The following is a 17,005-nucleotide window of genomic DNA, read 5'->3' as shown; positions in this document are numbered from 1 at the left end:
CTGTCATATAGAACAGATCTTGGACAAGGTCTTTCATCTCTCTGAGTCTCAGTTTCCTTATCACTGGAGTAGTGAAAACAAAAACAATTCCTCCTTCATTTTCTAAAGATGAAATGAGATAGGAAATAAAATAAAAATGTCTGGCACATACTGAATAATCAATCTATTTGACTCTGTGCAAGTGTATTTCAGGTATGTGAGATAAATGGACATAGTGATCAGCAATGCTAGAAAATGTCAATTTCTTATTTGACTATTCGTTTGTTCTTTAAATCCAAAAGCCAAAGAGTAGCCATGAGTGAAGGATAGGGTGAGTAGAATAAAAAAGTGGTGTCTTATTGACTAAAGTTAAAATCCTCTCAGCAACTTTTTCCATAAATATCTTCTCTTAACCATGCAATGACCCTGGAAGATATTAAAAGTAAGACTAATAATAACAGCTGACACTTAGGAGGCATTGAGTGCCAAGCACTTTTCTAAGTATTTTATATACATTAATTCATTTAAGCCTCAGAATATTCTTAAAATCATTCTTTTTTATGTGTAAGATTATGAAGTCATACATAGGATAAGTAATTTCTCAAGTTCATTCATGTATTAATTGGTGGAACTGAGTTTTGAAACCAGTTTGTCATCAGAGTCCATGTTCTCAGCTACCTTTCTATGGCCTAAATTTACCAAATACTTGATGAGCAACTGAAAGGACCCCAGGACTCTCTTAATCATTTGATTTCTCTTTTTATTCTTAATAATGATTTTTTTTCTTTAATGAATGATTCTTCTACATCTCTGCTTCCCCTAGTCCTTCTTCTTCTTTGTTTTTTCCTCTTTTCTCTAAAAATAGAAGGGCAAAATAAAGGTAGAAAGGAAAGAAGAAGAGAGGGAGGGAGGTGTTTTAAACTGCTTGATGTCTTCCACCTCTTGACTCTTCCAATTTAACATGTCATTTCCATACATGTATGTGGTCATACCATTGTTGTTCCACCTGCAGGCATCATATTTGCTCTCTAGGAAGCAAAAGGTAGAAGTAATGGGAATGGGCTTCCAACTACTAAGTATACCTTTGTATCAGGAAAACAATTGTTGCTTAATTTGTTTGTTTTTCCAGAAGCCTTAGCCAGTAGACTCCTGTTTCCATCTCATGATAAGAACTATGACACATGATGACCTCTTGTTTCAAGGGCATCTGAGGAATGAGCATTTCCAACTAAGTGCAATAACTTCCCCGAATAAAACTTAGATTCTCTTAGTATGAGGGAAAAGATCACAGATATTAAGAAGGAAACAGTCAGTTCTAGGCACACTAATTATTTTATGTTGTGAAAATTGCTCAATATTTGTGGGTCTTGATTTCCTCAGCTGTAAAATGAGGATAGCATCTGCAGTGGTTTGAAGCTGTATGTATCCCAGAGAAGCATGTTCTTAAACTTAATCCATTCATGAGGGAGTAAACTCACTGTAAGTAGATCTTGTGATGAGGCTACTTTTGTTAATGTATGACCCACCTCATTCAGTATGGGTCTTAATCCTCTTACTGGAGCTCTTTATAAATGTAATGAAACAAAAAAGGGAGGGAGTGGATATGGCCCAAGCAGTTGAGTACCTGCTTCCCATGCGGGAGGTCCTGGGTTCAGTTCCCGGTGCCTCCTAAAACAAAACAAAATGAAAACAAACAAAAACGTAAGCAAACAAGTGAAGAAACCAACTCAGGACAGCCAACATGGCTCAGTGGTTAAGCACAAGCTTCTCACATACAAGGTCCCAGGTTTAATTCCTGGTCCTAGGACCTCAAAAAAAAAATAAATAAATAAAATGGAATAGAAAGAGTTAGAGAAAAGGAGAGAGAGAGTGCTCCACAGATGCAAGAAGCTGAAAGCAAAGAAACCTGGAAGAGAAGAGAGACCAGCAGACACCATCAAGTGCTTTGTGATACGGCAGAGGAGGCAAGGATTGCCAGCAGCCAGTCTTTTGGGAATAAAGCATCGCCTTGACTTGGACATTTTCTCAACCTCAAAACTATAAGCTAATAAATTCCCATTTATTCCCATTTTTAAACTAATCCATTTCATGGTATCTGCTTTTGGAAGCCTAGCAAAATAAACACTATCCATCTACTTTTAGGAATAAATGTGATATTATTTATTTAATGAATAATATGTGTGCATGAAGTCTTTAGTATATAGGAGGAGCACAAAGTAGCAGTTATAATTAGTATTTTTAGGTAGTGTGATGGTTAGACTAATGTGTCAACTCGGCCAGGTAATTCTGCCCAGGTCTTGTCAAGCAAGCACTGGCCCAATTGTAATACAAGGACATTTATGGACTTTAGTCACCACTGACTTTACTACATAGATAGCTGATTACATCTATATCAGTTAGGGAGATTGCCTGTCAGCAATGAGTGACGCTTTATCCAATCGGTTGAATGCTTCAGCATTCAGAGAGAATTTCCTAGCTTGTCTTTGGATAGCCAACGTCTTCCAGAAACTCATCCAGGACCTTCATTGTACTTTCATCAGAGCCTGCCTGCCGAACCTGGACTTGTGCATCCCCATGGTCACATGAGAGATTCTTATAAAATTGCATACTATTGACAGATATCTCCTGTTGACTCTGTTTCCCTAGAGAACCCTAATACAGGCAGCATGATCTCCAAGTGTCTAGATCCAAAGGTGCCAGAAAGACCAGTGACCAATGAAGATAAAAACAGATTTGTCCCTGATTTGAAAGTCATCACATATATCCTCAAATATTATTGGAACATATTAACTTTCCTCAAACATAAGCCATTTGTTCTAGACCAGAAGTTGGAAACTACAACCCACAGGCCAAATCTGAACCTCTGCCTGTTTTTGTGGAAAAAGTTTTATTGGGAGACAGCTACACTCATTCATTTACATGTTGTCCATGGCTGCTTTCACACCACAACTGCAGTTGAGGGCTGAGACCATATGGCTTACAATGCCTAAAATATGTACTATCTTGTCCTTTACAGAAAATGTTTACCTACACTTGCTTTAGACCACAAAGTCTTCTTGAATGTATAAACGAAGATTTACTCCATGATTGGCATTTGGAATAAGTATCACATTTGTGCAAAAGGGTATTCATTTGAAGATTTATGGTCATTTCTTTTTACCTTGGAGTCAAGGCTCTGGCTAGCATTCCTTCCCCCGCCCCCTGGGATGTAAACCCAAGCTCAAGCTAGGAATTTTGTATCTTGACCTTGGTATAAAAAAACAAAAAACATGTATTTTATTCCCATTGTTTTTAGACAGGGAAATATTTTCATGGCAGAGTTAACTATCTTGTCTCATGATAAATTTTAAGTCACTGTTCGAACCACAGTCAGAAAAAGGTGCAAACTTCAAAATTGTGCAGAAAACATATTATCTGTGTTCTGAAGAAGAGTTATTTTAGAGGCAGCTTCAAGTCGTTGAACAGATATAAAGCAGGGCTTCCTTAGTCAACCAAAGGGCAGTGCTTAATCCTTCGTCTCAAGTTAGTTATTTTCTCAGCAGGATCTATAATATTCCAGAGAAGTTTACACTTGAGGGCAAGAGATTTCATGATCATTTCAACTCAAATGCACCTTATCATTCATTGTTTGCAAGTTTCCTGAAGTCAAGAGGAATTGGCTGAGTATGTGTGACAGAATGGTCTCTGCCAACAAAGAATTTAAAGCCCAGTCAAGGAAAGAATAGCAGTATCATATGTCTACACTGGGCTTTGTAAAAAGCACATTTGTCCTAACTCCCACTTAACTGCTCTCTAGGGCCTGTGCGGAACAAAAGAAGAGGGTGAGGAACAAAAGAAGGGCTGGTGTTGGGACCTTGCTGGGATCCTGCGTTTCAGAACAGGACAGAGGTCTATGGATAGAAATAGTGAAAGAGCACGACATTATAATTCCAATTATAATTGGCCTCCAAGAAGACTTGGAGAACCACTCAGGAAGAAAACGCTAGCATAATGTTAATAACAGGTAAATTTATTCACTACTTTCTGTATGCCAAGAACTTTATATGGAATGCCTATTCAATCCTCACAACCACTTGATGCAATAAGTACAATATTATTTTAGTTTTGCCAAAGGAAATTGAAGCACTGTACACTAAGTAATTACCTCAAGATCATCCTGCCCAGGGCTGGGATTTGAACCCAGGCTTCTGAATCCAAAGCCCATACTCTTAAGTATTGTTATGCTGACTTCGAGGTATTGGGACCCAAGATTATAAAACACAAAAATTTAGGAGAATTAGGCATGGCACTTTTTTATGTGATGAGTATACAGAGGGGAAGAAGATGAAAACCTTGCCCTTGAGAAGCTTAGGTTTCACAGAGAGTCAACCAAGGCATCACATAAGTACAGTAAAATGGTATTATGTGCCATCAAAGAATGGGTACAGGGCCCAGTGGGCCAGCCAGGCAGGAGAATGGAGAATAGCTTCTCTGAGGAACTTGTAAGTTCTCACCCTTAAGCATCACAGGATTTCTCCATAGTGTCCAGGTCAGAGGTGGTCCTGAGGTAGCTCCTCAGGGGAATCCATCCCTGACATTCCTTTTGAACAATATTGATACTGAAACAGAGGATATGTTGGGGTGAGTTCTCATAGAGAAAACAAGAACAAGAATAGAACAGCAAATACAGCAAATAGGGTAGCAAAAATGTGAATATAGAGCACTGTGAGAGGACAGAATAAGAAAGTAATGATTTTATGCTTCAGGTAGAAGGGCAGTCTTCTCAAGGAAGGTAAAATTTAAATAGGATCTTAAAGAATCATCTGGAGATTGCTAGAAGAAAATGGTAAAATGACATTCAAAAACATAGATCAGCATATCAGTGTTCCCAAACCAATTTGAAAAGTGCATTGACTGGAGAACTTGTGAAAAAAGTAAGTCTTAATCCCTGTCCCTAGGGATTCTGATTCAAGTGATATGGAATTTAGCTGGAAACTTATACCTTTCAAAGCCACCTTCAGCCCTCTTATGTAAGTCGTTGGAAATCTATTCAGGCGATGCACTTGCATACACTTTTGTTTATGAAAGCACAACATGTTAAAGGATGGATGAACACTTCTTGTTGAGGAGGTTGATTGAAGATGAGGGGTGAGAGGTATAGCACATCTTGTAAATAAAGTTTTCTTGGAACATAGCCACACCTACTTGTTCACATATTGTCTGAGGTTACTTTCATGAAAAAACAATAGAATCGAGCAAGTGAGCAGAGAACATTTGACCTGAGAAACCTAAAATATCTAGCCTTTTACAGGAAAAGTTTGCTAATCTCTGCTTTAGACTAAAATGGGAAGAGAAGGTAGCCCTACTCTCCCATTTCTTGTTTTTGTTGTTTTTCATCTGAGCTCCCCACCAACAGCAAACAGAAAGCTCCTGGAGGAAAGACAGCAGACACAGGTTTGAATTCCAACTCTGTCCCTTTCTAGCTGCATGAATTGGAGAGTGCTTACTACTGGAGACTCATTTTTCTCACCAGTAAGATGAGGATCATGCCTTCTCTAGAATGTTGCTAAGGCAGTTGAGAATCCTGTTTGTAACACACATGGTTTGAGGTCTTGAACATGGCCAGGACTCAGGCTTGAGTACCACTAGCATCGAGGGGTCAGGCACATTGGGTTCCAATCTCAGCTTGAACTCTTAATCATTCTGTGATCCTGGGAAAGTAACATACCTCTCTGGGCCTCAGTCTACTCATAATGTGAAATGGAGATAATGATGAGATTCCATCTGAAATTTGGAGGGTTAAATGAAAGAAATCTATGTAATGTGTTTAGCCCACTTTATAGGAAGTAGCTAATAATGGCTTGCTAGCTCTTGCTCTCTCCATTTTTATCCCATTATGCAAGTCCTCTCATGTCACCACTTGACTTAAAGTAATGTGTCTCCACTGTGTTCAGAGTGAAGTCTGAACTCCTTAACTTAATAAGGGCCCTCACCACTGGTTCTTGCTACTTTCTGCAGCCTAATCGCATCACATATCTCCCCAGCCCTGACCTCCTACCCTCCATGTACAACACTTAGTACTTCAATAATAGCCCTAAATAATGATTTTTTATTTTTAAAAAATCTAAATAACATTGAGAGTTTTTTTCTGAATTTTGAAACATATGAGTTTATTATTTTTTCAAAACAAAACACCTAACACTATTATGGTACTTGCTGTATGCTGTTCTAAGTGCTATAAATTTTGCATTTGAGAAAACTGAGGCACAGAGTAACTTGCTCAAGTTAACACAGGTGGGAAGTAACAGACTTATTATTCAAGTTCAGGCAACTGGACTCAAGAGTTTTACACATTTAAATATGTTGCTAGATTTCCTCTTATAAATAAAACTGAAGTTAGAGTTAACGGAATAATTTAAAAGATTGATAGTTCTAAGTGTGGTTGAAGATGAAGAACAACCAATATCCTTATGTATTTAGGCTGGGAGTGTAAATTGATACAAATACTTTGAAACACTTCTTTAGCAGCTTTGCCTAAAGCTAACTCTGATGTGTTCCCTATGATTCAGCAGTTACATTCCTAGATATATCCCCAAGAGAAATGAATGCATATGTTGTCTAAAAGACAAGAGCAAAAATGTTTATAGCAACTTCCTTTTATAATAGTCCCCAAATGGGAACAATCCAAACAAATAGGTGAAAAAAATCATAGCATGCTCATATAATGACATACTACACATACGTATAATAAAAGAACAAATTCCTGCTAATAACATGAACGACTTTCACAGATGCAATATTGAGCCAAATAAGCGAGATAACAGTTTTAACTTTTTAACTTCTTTTATCCATTTGTGTGTGTGTGTGGGGGGCACATACATAAATTTTTGTTTGGGAGAGAGCCTCCTCAGATCCTGGCAATCTTCTTTTTCTTCATCTGAGTAGCGATTACACAGGTGTAGACCTACATAAACTTCATCAAGCTGTACTTGTAGAATTTGTGCACATTGGTGAATATATAGTATATCTTATATTTCAATAAAAACAGAATAGATGACTGTCTTAGTAAATAGGAAGCTTGTGAAATTTAATTTAACAAGTAGGAATTGTCTTCTCTTTCTCTGTGACTCCTTCCCGCTGTTGTTTGCTCCTCAGAACAAGCCCTCTTTTCCTCCTCTCCCAGAAGATTCTGGGTTTGCTATATTAGAAGACCATAACATCAGAGAGTGGACTGCTTCTCCAGCAGAGGAGCACAACTGGCCTTGAAGTCTCAAATAGACTATCAAAAAACAGAAGCAGGTTCCCTCTGCCTGAAACAGTCTAGAGAGCACATTGCCGCCTCACCCCCCCTTGCTGTGGCCAGCCAATCATGCAATTTTGGTTGGCCCAAGGGCAATGGGACTGTGAAACACATCCAAGGATGGAGTCAGTGTTTCTTGATCTGCCCCAAGCCACAGGCTCCTGCACTAAATCAATAAAAATCATCTCCAGATTTTGGGGCTTACTTTAAGAAAGCAGCATTTCTATGAACCTCCTAGACAGATACGAGAAACAGCTTGACTCTAGCTTTAGTAACATCTTGCCATAACAATTCTGATTGTTCAGAATTATTCTGGTTGAAGAACAAATGCCTTCATAGCTTGATGGTACGTATCAACTTCACACCTGGGGAAACCTCAAGATTTGTTTCCTCATGAGGAAAATTTGGATCTTGTTACAATTAAGAGCCATTGATTTTTTTTTTTTAAGGAGGTACTGGGGCTTGAACCCAGGACTGTGTACGTGGGAAGCAGGCACTCAACTGCTGAGCTAGATCTGCTCCCCAATGAATGTTGGTTTTTTTCATTTGTTTGTTTTGTTTTAGTAGGTACTGGGGATTGAACTAGGACCTTGTATGTGGGAAGCAGGTGCTCAACCATTTGAGCCGTATCCTCTCTCCAAGAGTCAATGATTTTTGAACTTTACTAGTTTATATCAGCTGACTGGTGGGCTGGGATTTTACCTGGAGACTTAAACATTGCATATTTCTCTTGCTGACTTTGAATACAAGTGGTCCTCAAAGAAATCTTAAAATATGATTTTTAGCAAAACCACATTCATAAGACCCAGTTTCAGATTCAGCAATTATCTACTGAGCATTTGTTGCGCTCCTCCAACTGGTTGTGAAAGCACCGTTTTATAGTGAGAAACCGAGCTAGCCTCGTACCACAATACTCTTTCAGAGCCAGAATTTGAACCAAGATTTTCTGACCTTGGGAAAACTCTCTAAGTTTCTACTTAATTACAATTGCTTCTTGAAAGTAAAATAAGAACATCTAAAGGCTAGTCATGGCTCTGCTATCAACTAGGTATATGACCTTGGGCTAATTACTTCACTACTTTAACTTCAGTCTCATGATCTAAAAAATAAATTGGCTGCACTAGTATGCCTCTCCAAAATGTTGTGAGTTTGTACCTACCATTTTTAGCTCTGAAAATGTGTCCCTTCTAATTTTAGGCCATAGCAAAAAACGAACCACATTAAAACCAAAGACAGTTTTATTTGAACTAGAAATCTGTTGGGAAATGGTAATTCAAACCACTCAATCTATTCTTTTCTTTAATAAGATTATTTAAAATTACCCAGTCTCACAGAGAAGAACTGTGATGAAAGGACTGGGCTATATAACCAAGGCCAGACTTTTAAAAGACAAGGATAATTGAAACGGATAAGGTACAAAATGACTGGCGAATGTGTATGGCAGAAAAAATTTAAATGTTTTAAAGAATTGAGTAAATGAACATTCTAATGGAAAAGGTAGTTATTTTCTTTATATGATATGGAAATGAAAAGAGGCTTTTTAGCCTCTGTTGGCTTACAGTTTTATAAAAGTTTCCAAAAGTATCTCAATCTCTGTGCTTTGCTGCAGAATTGTGAGGGGGTAGGCAGTTAACTGAGCAGATTGATATCCCTGTGTATTTCCTAGCTTGAAAATTCTTCTTCATGTCTCCTTAAAGTTTTAGGAAAGGGTCCCATCTACTTGAAATATACTCGTGGACTGGCAACCTAGGATTCCAGAGTTAAAAAAAAATCTCACTTGCTATTTGGTAGAGCCAGAAATTACACTTTTTTCCATCTCAGACAGTTCAAGATTGGAAAATATAATGAAAATTGGTCATTTTACATTTCAGTTCATTTCGACAAACATTGATTTAGCATATTTTACAATTAAAGATCAATGCTAGAATGGGGAATAAAGATTTCTGACTATAAGAACCCATGTCTGGGACAGGAATTATAAAAAATTAAGTAAATTCATCAAAAGAAAGAGACTTATAACTCATAAATATCATTAAGAAGGAGAGATGAATAGTCTTTGGGAGTTGTAGGTGACTCCCTGGGAGAAGTAACTTGTGCAAGGAATTTTTAAGATGAGTAGGAATAATCCAGGTGAAGGAGTTTGAAAGGACTTTCCTGGAAGATGGCATGCAAAGGAATTATCTATTAATCACCTACAAGCTAATCCTTGTAGCACCCTTGCAAGATAAAATTCAGGGAGCTTAAGAAAATTTCCCCAGGTCACACAACTAATGAATGATGCAGCTGAGTTCTGAACTCATGTGTATCTGGCTCCAAATCCCTTCCCTAGTAGACTTATCACTGTAATTCTCTTTCATGTGCAGGTCCTCCCTCAGTGATCCCCATGAGAACCCCAGGATACTGGCAGTACAGGCATTTAGGATTGTTTAGCGTGTGTCAATTTAGCAAATGTGGAATCTCCTTCTCTTATGTGAAATTTCTTATGCTTTGAAGGTCAGTGCAGGGCACCAGGCACTGCGGCAGCCCATGCGCTTGTCATGAGGACCTACAGCTCCTCCAGTTCCCACAAATCTCCTCCTTCAGCATCTGCAAGTGCTGGGACAAGTGTAAGTGAAACTACACGGTGAAGAGTACCAGATTCTCCTACAAGACTCCGAAAACTTCTAGGTTGGAAGATATGACAAGAAATATGATGCTGGCCATGGAGGTGGAGAGGAATGACTGAATTTAAGATACTTGGCAGAAAATTTAAGTACTTGAATTAAGTAAATTGAAGTACTTGACATAGTGACCTGGGTGCCTTCCAGGTGCCATTAATCCTCTTATTTGGGCAACTCATGTCCTTAGAATCTTCCAGTCCAGCCCCTCAAACTCTAAGACTGGTTATTCACTTAATTGACAATGTTTTCAAAGATTTTATGGATCATCAGTGTATAATTACACATAAAGCACAGGAGAGTCCTTACAGAAAAATGAACAAAAGTGGTATAAATATCAATTGTCAGCCAATTAATCTTAAGCAATTATGTTTCTTTGTTGAGGAAAGGGGTCCAGGCCTTTACATGCACACTCTAAACAGTTAGTGGACTTTGGCTTAGCTTTGAATAAGGCAGCGTCTTTATGCCATGAGCAATTCCCAGAAAGGGGCTTATCCTTGGTCCATCAGTGGCCAACAAAACATCTGGCAGTTGTGGAATGAGTGCCTTCGTTCTGAAAGGAAATATGGGCAGAGTACCACAGCATCCATTACAATTGTCACATTACTTAGCCCTGTTAATCCATTTAGGGATATAAGCATCTAATCCTAGCAGCATTTGCAACCCTTGTTGGAATTAGTTACTGGATACTAGGGCTGGAAGGAACAATATTGTATAAGACACTAAGGTTGTGCCACTTGCTCTTAAGGTGACGGTGAGACCACAAAATATCCATTCATCTCTCTTATATCTTCAAGGGGAGAAGCTAGTGAGGGAAAGAAGATCATTGATCAACACCTACAACACACAGGATCACCAGCCAAATGTAAACCAACTGTAAACCTTTAAAATAAAGGGATCATGCAGGGATTCCATTAAGCTTAGGAGCTTCAAATTATAACAGGAGGTTCTAATTCCTGACCTTCTTTGGCTGCCATTACCCTATGACACTTCTACCTTGAAAAGCTCCCTTCTAGTTGCACAGCGTTTTATATACCTTACATTATTTATTCCTCACAACAGCCTCATCAGTTTACTATTCCAATCTGCATTTTACAAATTAGACTACTAATACTCAGATAGTTTAAGTGCATTATACAGATATACCAAGTGATAGAACTGGAGTTTTCACGAAGGTCTGGTTGGCCCCAAAATAACACCAAACCTTTCCTCTAAACTACCTTTGTAAATTAAATGTACCTCTAAGAGGAAATGTACCTCTAAGAGGAAATGTACCTCTAAGAGGAAAAAGGAATTCATTACTGAGGAACAGAATTTTCTAAAAATTTCTCAGGGATGGAAAGAATTAATTATAAACCCAATACCCTTAATATTTAAGCACTTCGGAAATGAGTTCATTAGAAGCTGTTGGGCATTCAATCATGTCCTCCACAGAAGACATGTTCAGGTCCCAACCCCTGGTCCTATGAATTTGAGTCATTTGTAAATAGGACCTTCAAAGATGTTATTAGTTGAGCTGTGCCCAATTTGAATGAGGATAGGTCTTATTCCAATATGACTGAAGTTCTTATAAAGAAAGGAAATTGGGCTCAGGAGAGGAAGCCATGGGGAGTAGCCAGAAGGTAAAAGTCAATGGAACCCAGAAGAGAAAAGAGAAGATGCCACCATGTACATTGCCACAGGAAGAAAAGCCAAAGGAACCCAAAAAATCGCCAGCCAACCAGAAGATACTGACCCAGGAGGAGGTCTTCTAGCCTCTGAAACTGTGAGCCAAGAACTTCCTATTGTTAAAAGAACCATTTATATAGTATTTGTATAGTCTTTATATAGCTGAGAATCTAAAACATAAACCATGTTTATCTTACAGAGTGCCATTTAGTGCCAGAAGAAATAATTAAAGGTGTCTCACCTCACTAAATTACTAGTTAGCTTTCTAATAAATAAACAAAACAAATCAAACAAACAAGCAAACAAAAAAATACCACCACCAAGATGAATTCAATCTTCAGGCAATTCACTCAAAAGAAATAGAGATAATAGCGAAGCCTAAGTTAAATCATGGACTTTAGTTAATAGTAAAATATGCTTTCACCAGTTTCAACAAATACACGCACCGACGCAAGCTGTTAATAATAGGGTGGTATATGGGAATCCTGTATTGTATACCATGCAGTAGGTAGGCTTAAACAACAGGACCTTATGGGTTCATGGTTTTCAGGCTAGAGGAAGTCCAAATCAAGGCATCAGCAAGGGGAGGATTTCTCCCCCAAATCTACAACATTCTGGCACTGGCTGCCAGCAGTTCTTGGGTTTCCTTAGCTTGTCTGCCTGCCTTGAGGTCCTCACCTTTCTCTTCAGGGTGCTGTTTACTTCTGGCTTCTGGCTCTCCCTCTGGCTCTCTCTGTCAATGCCTGAGTTTCCTATGCTTCCAAAGGACTCAGTCATCCAAATCAAGGACCACCCTCCTTCATCTGGGCCACATCTTAACTAAAATAACATCTTCAAGAAATTCTTTTACAAAGGATTCACACCCACAGGCATGCCGATCATGTCTACATTTGGATACAGAATTCAATCCACCACACTTCCTTTCTTGAATTTCAGCAAAACCTTTAGCCCAGTCAGAAAGCAGCAAAAATGAGTGGGGATTATGTATTCTTGTTCATGAAATGTTTAGTGCTAAGAAAAAATCTGAGGTTATAGACAAAATTTTTATAAATACTTTTAAAAAGACTGTGAACCGTGGGTGGCAAAAGTTAAAAAAACAATGTCTTACCATCACAGTATCTTCTACCTCTCTGTGAGCTTAAACTGTTAGGTAGAGTCTTTGCATTCCTGGTTAAAGACTGCAGAGGGAATGCTGAGATTGCCTAGTCACATTTGGCCTCTCCAAATATATGAGAAGCAAGTTGATACAGACTAGACAAGAACTCTTGATTCATTCCATTGGTGTGATAGTTTGGTGTAGTGAAACATTAGAAGTCTTTAGTCTGACCTTTGAGATATTTCTTAGCTTCTCTGATCCTGAGCTTCCCTATCACTGATGGAGTCTTAAGAGGTAGGCATCATTTACTTTGCTGCAATGCAATGAGAATTAAATAAAATGTGATGCATGAACCTTACCAAATGTTCTATTTTAAATCTTCTTTCTCCATTTTATGAAGAACTTGTGATCAGTATTTGTTAAAAAAAATAATATACCACCTTCCAATGCATTTATGTATGAATTAGATAGCATTAAGTAAATGTAAAATAATCTGTTTTATCATGCAGTTTATATGTTTTCAAATAACTTTCTCCAGAATATTGAGAAAATGTTCATATTTAAGTATGTTCCAGATTGTCAAATTTGAAATTGAGAAAATTAAATTTCATTATAGATATATAAATGTATATAAACTGTCTGTGCAAATTCAGTGCCCAGACTCCTGACACAGGGAAACTGAGAGATTATAAAATGTGCATTTTTGTGAGCTACCAAGGTTATGGTGATTTGTTACACAGGAAAAGGAAACAAATATATTTAGTAAGGGTAGAAATCAGAGAACTTTGACTGTCTTCAATGGCATATGTTTGAGTCTTATCATCAATAACTCCTAGTTATAACAACTCCCAATCTATGTTTCTGTCAGCTTAAATTTCCAAAAGAGAATCTAACCTATGTAGTTTGGGCCAGGTAATAATACATGGACCAATCAGCTATGGCTAGGAGTAGAGGAGGGTGATTTCCATGTCATGGGAGCCACTGCTCTGTATGTTGGGGTGGCTCCCAGAAAGGAGAGTAACATGAAGTAAAAAGATCCTCAAGAAATTGTTTGCTACATAAAACACACCTTTCCTGAAGGGATTCCAAAGTATATTCTGAATATTAAGCAAGACTCTTAAAAGTTTTAAAATTGCAAGTGTCTGAAAATTCCTGATTTCAATGGTTTCTAAATTTTTACTACCAATGAATACCTTTCTTTAACTCAAAAATACTTCTACTATGCTTTGAAAACTTTTGATAACTAGCCTCCATTTATTAAAGATTAATACATTCCTTTTCCTTTTACATTATTCAAAACATGCATAATTAAACCAATATTTTAAAAAGCAATAAAAACAACCATATTATTTTTCTATGTACTATGAAATATTGAAACATAATTCATGGATCCTCCACCTTTCTAACTGCAAAGAACACTTTAAGTCAAATAATATCAGGTTGAGAACCATTAACCTAATTTGACCCCTTCATTTCATAGCTGTGAAAATTCTTTTAAAACTTGAATTTTTCCTTAATTCAAAAATAAAATCCAAATCCCCAAATCATCCCTCTCCATTAATCAAAAGTCAAACAAACAAATACAAAATTTCTTATCCTTCACTGCAATGGAGGAGGAATCATCATGTGAGGAGACCCATCTAAACCTTAGAAATCTAATTGGTGAGCACTGGTTGTAGTTGTCTGCCTTCACATGCTGCTGCTGTTCTTGGTGTCCTGAAATGGATGTGGTGGCACCTTAGCAGTAATTCTCACCCCCCAATTCTACCACCAGGTGAGTGGTTACAAATGTCAGAGAGGCAAGCATCCTAGGTTCAAGCACCACTTAATTTAAAAAGGTTCTTCGCTCATCTCATTTGTCCAGTGAGAATCAAGAAACAGTTAATAGACTTGGCCCAGAGGTTAGGGCATCCGTCTACCACATGGGAGGTCCGCAGTTCAAACCCCGGGCCTCCTTGACCTGTGTGGAGCTGGCCATGCGCAGTGCTGATGCGCGCAAGGAGTGCCATGCCACACAGGGGTGTCCCCCACATAGGGGAGCCCCACGCGCAAGGAGTGCACCCTGTAAGGAGAGCAGCCCAGCATGAAAGAAAGTGCAGCCTGCCTAAGAATGGCACCACTCGCACGGAGAGCTGACACAACAAGATGATGCAACAAAAAGAGACACAGATTCCCATGCCACTGACAACAAAAGAAGCGGACAAAAGAAACAAGATGCAGCAAATAGACACAGAGAACAGACAATAGGGCGGGGGAGGGAATAAATAAATAAATAAATCTTTAAAAGAAAAAAAAAAAAGCAGTGGGATGGTCCAGGGAAAACCCATCTCCACCACTTGAAAAGCAGTTTCATTACTAGTGGAATCAGTTTCCCACACTAAGAACAAAATGTGAAAATATTATTCTAATTCTCATTAATGGCATGGGCATTTGCTTAGGCACATATATAGGATCAGAAGCCCTGATTTCTGAATAAATGCCAATCTTGAGTTTCCCAGATCTAATTGCAATTTCCAGAATTTTAATAACAAAAACTCCAAATGTTTGTTGGAACTCAAGTGTTCTTAAAGCTTTTTTGATGACTGAAGTGTAAATGAATTAAAAAAAAATAGAATACATGTGAGTTTGAAAATTAAGGGTAAAGGGACTTGGCAAGCATTGGCTTTTGGACATGCCTAACCAAAGCATTTGAAAATTAACTTAAAACATTTGGAGAATCCCAAAGTCTGGTAAGTTTCTTTAACAAGAAAGGAACAAAAATGACTTTTTTATGTTTAAGAATAGACATTCTTACTAAATTATTGAATGTTTATAAATATCTTGTGTTTTTACATGTACACACAAACACAAATACATACACAGGTACACAAAGAAGTATATTTTGGCTTAGTTCAAGCTTCAATGAATATCATACTTTAGCTGGCTCCTCTTAATATTAGCAATACAAACTAAAAACACATACACAAATATTTGAACTTATCACACACAACAGAATTTTATATGGAAAAGATGTTTATTACCAACAAACCTTAAATTACTATTCTCCTAAGACCCTTCAAAGGCTTCCCCAAACACATCAGAGTCCCTAGATTTTGCTTTCTATACTTTGCCCGTAGAAAAAAACCTACTTTTAAAAGCTTTATTTTTTTTAAAAAAAAGCTTTATTTCCCAATTCTTTCCCATATATACCATTACTCCAGCAACACTGCATTAATTCCATTGCATTGTTTGCAAAACCCACCTTTCCTGACTGCACCAACAATTTCTTACCGATTCTCTCTGTCTAGATGCCGCTCCAACTCTACTTATAAATGTCCTGGTCGTTGACAATCCAAAATCAAATAATACCTCCTCTTGACCTCATTACTTGTGTAGACTTGGTAAATCTCTTATATAGGGCACCCTTTTGAAATTCCTCCACATCTCTGTACTGCCTAGCATCATAGCTAAAATCTCTTAGCATTATGGGGTTGTGTGGGGCACCTCAAGAGAAGTATCACTGCTCCTTCCTCTCTTAGTGGTTCCAGCTTACTTGAGAAATGTACTTAAGAAGCCAGGTGGAAATAAAGTCCATGATTAATTTTATCATGGTTAAATATGGACTGAGGATAACTCATTTTACCTCCCATTTTGTTTATTTTTTAAAATCCAATAATCCAGTTTTGCTAGAATAAAGAGAGCAAGAGTCTTGGAAATAGTGAGTTAAGATATCCATAATGTCAAGGGACATATTGGAGCAAATACATGGGATAGTATAGAATTCTTTCTGCCCAAATTTGATGCAATAGCCCCACTCCCTGATTAATGGGATACAACTGATGACAGCACGTGAGAGAGTGGAAAGAGTGTTTGAATGTGTTTTTTCCACCACTTGTAGGGAGCGGAGAATAATCTTCCTTGAAACATAGGCATGATCCATTAGACTTTTCCCACCCAACCAGCAGATCACCGAAAAGGAACAAGCTCTCCTCAGTACTTTATTTCAAGAATTTAAAACCACCTAATCTGGACAAAAATGAGCATATGGTTAAAAATAATAAGACTTACTATTTCCTGAGCACCTACTATGCCCCTGGCATGGGTTACCTGCATTCTCTGTTCAGGGACTCAGAGTAGAAATCAAGGTCCTGGCTGAGGCAGCAATCTCGTGGAGCTCTGAGTCCTCAGGTTGTCTTCTATGATCATGCAGCTTGTTGGTGGACCTCAGTTCCTTGTGGTTTGGCACAGTGACTCCATTTACTTGCTGGCTGTTGGTCAGGGGTTATGCTCAGCTCCTAGCTACCTCCCTCCCAGGTCATGTGGCCCTGTGATAACAGGGCTGCTTGT

At 38.1% G+C, this 17,005-nt stretch overlaps 1 long non-coding RNA gene across 1 annotated transcript in view; it reads right to left on the bottom strand.

Annotated features, from left to right (window-relative positions):
* Positions 1–763: 763 nt before the first annotated feature.
* Positions 764–17,005, bottom strand: part of LOC131273362 (uncharacterized) — a 32,615-nt gene continuing 16,373 nt past the window's right edge. Inside the window, exons 2-4 of the long non-coding RNA XR_009180576.2 lie at positions 1,604–1,647; positions 972–1,007; positions 764–834 (exon numbers count right to left, since the gene is read on the bottom strand). This is a non-coding gene — a long non-coding RNA (uncharacterized lncRNA). The remainder of the gene's footprint in view (positions 835–971; positions 1,008–1,603; positions 1,648–17,005) is intronic.

The sequence above is a fragment of the Dasypus novemcinctus genome, chromosome 14, assembly GCF_030445035.2.
Source record: "Dasypus novemcinctus isolate mDasNov1 chromosome 14, mDasNov1.1.hap2, whole genome shotgun sequence".
NCBI lineage: Eukaryota > Metazoa > Chordata > Mammalia > Cingulata > Dasypodidae > Dasypus > Dasypus novemcinctus.
This window is presented reverse-complemented; position numbering and strand designations above follow the sequence as displayed.